Raw genomic sequence first — 8198 nt, 5'->3', positions numbered from 1 at the left:
CCCGTCTCACATTATACCAAATACTCTACAAAATATATATATATATATATATATATATGTCCCCTTTTAGCACCGTTAAGATTTTTGTCATGTGACTTCATTTTTATGATGATTAAGCACATTTATCCCCCAAATTCTGATTATTATCAGAAATGTACTATAATACAATCCTTTTTTATTTCAGTCAGCAGCAGCAGTACAACAAATGCTACCATGTATAAATACTTTGCAATCTAAATAATATATATTTAACATAAATGGGTGCGTCTAAATCTTTGCATTATTTTAATGAGAATTGGGAGATGAAAGGTACTTAATTTTTGTGAAAAAATGTCAGTGCAAAAAATTCTTTAAATAGCATTCGTTTCATCAACAAAATATAGTGTAGCATGTATAGCATGTTCTTGACTGGTTTCATGAGATTCTCCCAGTCACTGTTTTCCCTCTTACAGCTCACATAAATCCCTCTCTGTGTCCTCAGTATGGAAGTAAAGACGCAGGCGGTGTGGATCATGTGCCTCCTGGCTGGGACCAATGGCACGCACTGGTAAGTCATGAACTGACACAGCATTCCAACACTACTTCCCTTTTACATTCAGATCAGCAGGGAAAAGCTGTATGTGCTGCAATATGTTCTATACTTCAAGTTCAAGTTCAAGTTGAGCTTTATTGTCATTCTGCTACATGTGGGGACATACAGTGGAACGAAATGTCGTGCCTCACAGGACCACGGTGCTACATAAATACAGGCATACAACAATGAAGTAAAACAGTAAAACCTATACACAACTAGCCTACTGACTGATTTTGACTATAAATATACTATATATATATAAATGTTTACCTATACATAAACTAAAAAAAATACAAACTATACGAATGCTTCACATAAACACTGTACCTATACACAACTAACCTACTGACAGATTTTGACTATGAATATACTATATATAAATGTTTACCTATACATTGTTCGTAGATCAGGAAGAAGGAGGCGGGAACCGGCGAACATTCAAACCATTTAATAATAAAACAAACACAAAACGAAAGTAAAGCGGCAGCCCCTCGCGGACGACTGCCGCACACAAAATAAACTCCAGGCCTGGTCCTCTCTCCTCCAACACTGTGGGAGACTTGCTCTTTTCAGCCGAGAGAGAAAGTGTAGGCGCTGTTGTGCCTTCTTGGAGAGTGACATGGTGTTGGTGGTCCAGGTGAGATCCTCTGTGATGTGCACCCCAAGGAATTTAGTGCTGCTGACTCTCTCCACAGTCGAGCTGTCGATGGTCAGTGGGGGGTGGTCAACAGAGTTACTCCTGAAGTCCATCACAACCTCCTTTGTCTTACTCGTGAGCTGAAGTCGATGAACAGCATTCTAACATAGGAGTCTTTATTTTCTAGGTGGGTAAGAGCCACCTCTTATCTTCTCTTATCTGATGATGTCTGTCACCTATAGACAAGCATTCGTGCAGAATGCATGGTTTAGTATGGTCATGTGATGCGGTGGTCTCATTACAACTTGCACTGCAAAAGCAGATCTGGTTTTGAACCATTTAATTTCTCTTTTACTGATGATTTCAGGGCAAATATTTAATTTTGTAGTATGATCTAACAGTGTTTTGGTTTTATTTGTGTATCCGCAGGTGGGAAACTCTAAATATTACAATTACACACTGTCTGTGAATGGAAAAGAGGAAAAACATGGAAACAACTATGAGAAGGACTATCTCACAGACCTGGTTGTAAGTTTTTAATGCTTTTAAGTGTAGAGTCAACATTAAAACAAAATTTGTAACCAGCTTTTCTTCCATAATGTGGAACCCACTTCTGGGTTAAACAGGATATTCAGTGAGGAATAAAATGGACTTATTTTATTTATATATAAATAAATGATAAATATATGTTTGGGTCAAAGACATTAAGATGTCCACATCAAAAGAAATAGATTTTATGTCCATAGAAAGCACATTAAATGCAAGTAAAGTGTCTACTTTTAAGGTTTCAAATAAGTTTTTGAAGAAGAAATGTCAAAATTTGGTTGAAATAATGTTCCATTGTCATTCAGTGTAACACTTATAGTTATGTAAAAATTCAAACATGCTTATTCTGACGTGTACATATTAAAATATATAAAAGAATAAGGGAGCATATTAAATTTAATTGGGTTTTAAATTAGTAAAAAAATCTTACTGACAAATGGGCAAAACCTAGGATAGTGGCAAATTTAAAAAATGTAAAATATCAAATAATTAGTATTTGGGGTGAAAGTAATTCGTTTTTTAATATGTCATAAATAGATTTTTGTTGTAAATATGCAAGATTGTTATACTGAATGACATTTTAGTGGGTGTCTTCTGTAAATCAGGGAAAAATTTATGATATTTATTTTTTGCTCAGAAAAACAAAAAGACAATTACATTAAACAGAAAACGTTTTAATTTGTCTTTTTTTGGAAAAACAACAATTTAAAGCAGTATTGTTTTTATGCTTAAACCCTTTTTCGTCTTTATATATATATATAAATACATTATAAATCTATTTTGTGGAGGGGCTTTTTAAAAATCTGAAATAGGCAAGTTATTAAATGTTCATTAAAAATGTTTAGTGCTATCAAACGATTAATCGCGATTAATCGCATCCAAAATAAAAAGACTCATGGCTGTATTAGATCAAAAGGGTGCTTCTACTAAATACTGAGCAAAGGGTCTGAATAGTTAGGACCATGTGATATTTCAGTTTTTTTTTTTTAATAAATCTGCAAAAATGTCAACAATTCTGTGTTTTTCTGTCAATATGGGGTGCTGTGTGTACATTAATGAGGAAAAAAAATTAACCTAAATGATTTTAGCAAATGGCTGCAATATAACAAAGAGTGAAAAATTTAAGGGGGTCTGAATACTTTCCGTACCCACTGTATACATGTAAATATTTTCAAAATATATACATAATAAATATACACAGTACACACATATATATCATTTAAAAAAAAACTTTTATTTTGGATGTGATTAATCGTTTGACAGCACTAAAAAATTTCAAAGACAATCTTTTTATTTTGAATAAGTAGCCCTGATAAATAGTTCACAATAAGCCTAGGAATGTGTATTAGGAAAGTAAATAGAGAAATGTGACTTTGAAGTTGGAGCATGTCATGTCACATTAAATCAATCATTAATTTTTAGAGGCGTCAACAGTCACTCAATTCTTGCAAGCATTTACTTCCTGCTAAATGTGACAGCCAATGAATTTGCTTCATCACCTGCTAAACTTGTTTTACGTTGGAAATGCATCCGTTAACACAATGTGGTTACCAAATAATATCTGTTTTAGAACAAGATCCAATCTGTTCACCTCATGACTGACTGAGAAGCCACGTAGTTTAATTCTGTGTAACTCTGAACGTTAGAATGTGCCTCCACACGTCAGCCTGTCCACTCTGCAGTGTGTCATGCGATTTCTGTGGGACGCATGACTGGACTGCTTGATATCTGAAACCTGGGCTGCAATCTTGCATCACCAACTGCTGCTCTGTTATTATTTAAGTTAGGGCAGGTGTCCCAGAAACAGATTAACACTAGTCCTAAACTCCACTCACAATTGTTGTTTTTCCATAGATAAGCCCTTTCAGTCTGGGGCTGTGTGAATCCTGTTTGTTTCCCTGAAGTTTTTAAAAATATATCTTACATGTATGTTGATTCTAGTTGAACCGGTCGCTGCATTTCCTGGAGGAGCGGAGCCCCAATCACCCGTTTTTCATGATGTTGTGTCCGCCGTCTCCTCACTCACCGTGGACGGCCGCCCCTCAGTATCAGCAGTCCTTCAGCGACGTCAAAGCGCCACGCAACGGCAGCTTCAACATGCCTGGAAAGGTTCAGCTTTCAGTTTCATCCTTAATGACATCTGACAGATTATGAGGAAGTACTGCAGGTGTGAACGATGAGTTTGGTTGGATTTAAAGGGGTCATATGATGCGATTTCAATTTTTCCTTTATATATATATATATATAATTTTACATGTTATTATATATGTTCTTACATTTTGCCAAAATACCAGCAATTGAGTGTTATTAAATGAAAACAAGAATACTATATATATCTATATATATATACTTTTTTTTTTTTACTGAATGTTTATTGGCTTTTAACAAGATTAACATACAAATTAACACATATCAAAATTATATAAATCCAAAAAACAAAACAAAAACACAACAACAAGAAGCGTCCCCACCCCCAGGATAGTGTGCATACATAACAACAGCATTACATTTGAAAATAAATTACTACATTTTCCAAGTTATGCCTACCTGGCCAAGCTCTAAACTTTCTTTAGTTGAGTCTGGTAAGATGGCAAAAAAAGAAGACCAGGTACATCTAAAAGCATCCACATTTCCCTTAAGTGATGCACTAATTCTTTCAAATGGAAGTATACTGTAAATCTCTTGAAACCACTGGTGAATTGATGGTGGTTTGTCCTTAATCCAATTAAGTAAGATACATCCCCGGGTAATAAAAAGCAACTTCTGAGCAAAAGTTATTAAGTCCCCCGGTGCAGGTTTTGAGTTATTGGGTCTTTACATATAGTATAACCAAATATGTTCTCTAATCTCCTTTGGATCTTGCTCCAGAATCATGAGATTAGCGGACAAAACCAAAACATATGGCTGTGCGTACCAACACTAATCTTACACTTTAAACAAATTGGCGACCTTTGCGGATTAATTTTGTTAAGAATGTATGGGGTGCAATGCAAGCGATGGACAATTTTATACTGGGTTTCTTTTGCTTTGTTGCAGATAAATATACTGCCCATATGTTTTAAGGCTTTCTCCCACTCTTTGTTCTCAGGGATGCTGCCAAAATCTTTCTCCCACACATTTGTGACCCTGGACCACAAAACCAGTCATAAGGATCAATTTTTTGAAATTGAGATTTATACATCAAACACAACCATTGCTGGAATATACTGTCCTTAACCCCAGGAGGAAACTCCTGATTCCTATTGAGAGGCGTCAGTAAAACTGGGGAGCTGTTGTTACCAAAAATCTCACCACACCTTTAATGTACCCTGAACAAAGGGATTGCTTTTCATATTCAGGATAATTTTACTTAGTGTCCCAGAAAGCAGGCTGAATGGAGAATACGGCAAGGTAAAAAATGAATCAATATTCATAGTTGAGTGCATATCTTGACACCAATTTAGAAGGATTCTAGCATGACAAGACCAGTCACAGAAATGAATATTAGGGAGGGCAAGACCACAAGCCTCAATTGGTAATTGAGATTTTCCTTCTTGGTTTCTTTTTATGCCAAATATACCTTGAAAAATGTTTTTCCAGATCCCTAATCATATTCCTGCCAATGTAAAGTGGAGTCATTTGTAACGGGTACAGTAGTCTGGGGAGGATGTTCATTTTAATTAACGCTATCCGACCCAGCCATGATATAGTTAGGTCCATCCACCTATCCAGATCTTCTTTGATCTTTTTTACCACGGAGGTGACATTGAGATGTAATAGCTTGTTTAAGTTTGCAGGGACATGAATTCCCAAATAACAGAACCCTTCAACTGACCACCTAAATGGGAAATTAGGTAGGTCATTAATATTGCCAAATGCACCAAGGGGCAATGCTTCAGACTTGTTGAAATTATTTTTATAGCCTGAGAAAGAACTGAAGATGTCTATTAATTTAATAAGAGCTGGCACCGACTTCTCAGGTTCTGTGAAGAACAATAAGATATCATCTGCGTATAAAACAATGTCAATGTCAATACCCACCACATCTGCATGGTTGCCAATGGTCTCTGCCAATGGTTCGAGAACCAAAGCAAAAAGAAGTGGTGACAGGGGACAACCCTGTGTAGTTCCACTGTTCAGATTAAAGGGAAGAGAACGCATGCCATTTGTCAAAATAGAAGCTTGGGGCGACCTATAAAGTATTTGAATCCATTTCACAAACTCGTCTCCCAGACCAAATCGCTGTAAAACACTCTACGCGAGCGAAACTACCAGAGCCCTTTGCTTAGTCTGATTGCAATATTGGATAATGCCGAGAAGGCGTCTCATGTTAGTGAACGATTGACGATCGCGAACGAAATCAGTCTGGTCTTCATTGATTAAAGAAGGCAAGGATGTCTCGTAAGCGTATAGCTAAGACCTTAGAAATCATTTTGCTAACAGTGTTAATTAAAGAAATTGGACGTATGCTGAACACTCATCTGGAAGTTTATTTTTATTTATTTTTTTTGAGAATAAGATGTATATTTGCCTGGTAAAATGTTTGAGGTAGCGTTCCCTTTTCAAATGAAGTGGAGTAGACTTTAAACAATTGATCACTAATTAAGTGTCCACATATTTTTTGTAGAAGTCTGAACCAAAACCATCCGGCCCTGGGGCTTTGCCGTTTTTCAGCAAACCGATGGCCTCCAAGATGGGCTGGAACAGGATGCCAAATCCCTTAAAGGGTTAGTTCACCCAAAAATGAAAATTAGCCCACAAATCACTCACCCTCAAGTCATCCTAGGTGTATATGACTTTCTTCTTTCAGACGAATCCAGTCGGAGTTATATTAAAAATTGTCTTTGAGTGAGTCTCGTGAAAACCAACGTTTGTTTACAGGAGCAAAGGAAGCAAAGTTTCCTTACTTTAGCAAAGGAAAACCAGTCTCCTCTTGGATGATATCGAAATCCTCCGACATTCTTCTTTACAAATCCTCATTTTGTACTTCTAATAAAGTGACCGTTGTTTGGTTTTGATCTCTCCCCTGCGCTTCCGCGTGCGTCACTTCTGCGCGGCGCATGCGCAAAGCTGACCTCATACGTCATTCCCCCGGAGCTGCTTCCGTGTACAACTGTTGGCGCAAGCTACATTAAAGTGATTATTAAGTTTTGAATATGGATATTTTTCTTACAAAAAAGCATCGATTCGCTACAGGAGGCCTTTGTTCACCCTCCGGAGCCGTGTGAGACACTTTTTTTTATTATGGATGGGCGCTTTTTATTTAACTTCTTTTGGACTGATGCATGCAACACCCGCTGAGTGGCATTAAACAGCTTGAAAGATCAAAGACAATTTTTAATATAACTCCGACTGGATTCGTCTGAAAGAAGAAAGTCATAAACACCTAGGATGACTTGAGGGTGAGTAATTTGTGGGATAATTTTCATTTTTGGGTGAACTAACCATTAAGGAAGCAAAAAATATACTTTGAAAAGAATTAGGGGTATAGACCGAGCCTAATATGACCATTTCTCCATAGAGGTGGCCCAAAATAATCACATATCTGCCTCCTTTATCTTTAATCATTCTTTCTAACTTAAAGGGGAAATGTTTGTGAACTAATATGGCAACACCTAGAATATTATATTAATAATTTATATTATTTTGTTAAAAAAATGTAATTTCATAATATTATGCATTAATTATATTTTCTAAAAATTACATTATATTATGCATTAAATATAATTTAATGCATAATATTATGAAATTCATCAGAATATATATTTAATATATATTTTATTATTTGTTTGTATTTTATGTTGCCTGTTTAATTTTTTTCTGTATTTTCATATTGCTAAATTATATTTTGGTGCAATTTCATGCAAGCATTTCTTGACCTAAGATGCTGTTTCTCTGATTTTAGGATAAACATTGGTTACTACGGCAACCTGCAAATCCAATGCCAAACAGCTCCATTGAGTACCTTGATAACGCTTACCGCAGGAGGTACGCAAATATAGATTTCATACAACGTTCTATCAAATAAATCTTTCTATTGAGATGTGTGTTTATTATCTGTGATAGGTGGCAGACGCTTCTGTCAGTGGACGACATGGTGGAGCAGCTGATTAAGAAACTGGATTCAATAAAGGAGTTGAACAACACATACATCTTCTACACGTCTGATCACGGCTATCACACCGGTGTGTCCTCAGTCTCCACAGTTTTATTGACCTGTAATTGTGCCTGACTTTATGACACCTTATTTTTCAATTGATTTCAGGCCAGTTCTCATTGCCCATTGACAAGAGACAGCTTTATGAGTTTGATATTCGCATCCCTCTCTTGGTTCGGGGTCCAGGAATCAAACCTAAACAAACACTTCAGGTTAGAAGACTGATTTAGTGAACAACATGTCTAAATATGTGACCCTGGAGCACAAAACCAGTCTTAAGTTGCTTGGGTATATTTGTAACAATA

At 36.2% G+C, this 8198-nt stretch overlaps 1 pseudogene; it reads left to right on the top strand.

Moving 5' to 3' along the window:
- Window positions 1-8198, top strand: part of LOC107706798 (N-acetylglucosamine-6-sulfatase-like) — a 14032-nt pseudogene that overhangs the window by 4419 nt on the left and 1415 nt on the right.

This window comes from Sinocyclocheilus rhinocerous, unplaced genomic scaffold (genome assembly GCF_001515625.1).
Source record: "Sinocyclocheilus rhinocerous isolate Xijiao unplaced genomic scaffold, SAMN03320098_v1.1 scaffold864, whole genome shotgun sequence".
Taxonomy (NCBI): Eukaryota; Metazoa; Chordata; class Actinopteri; order Cypriniformes; family Cyprinidae; genus Sinocyclocheilus; species Sinocyclocheilus rhinocerous.
The sequence above is the reverse complement of the archived record's forward strand: the minus strand, read 5'-3'. Positions and strand labels throughout refer to the sequence as shown.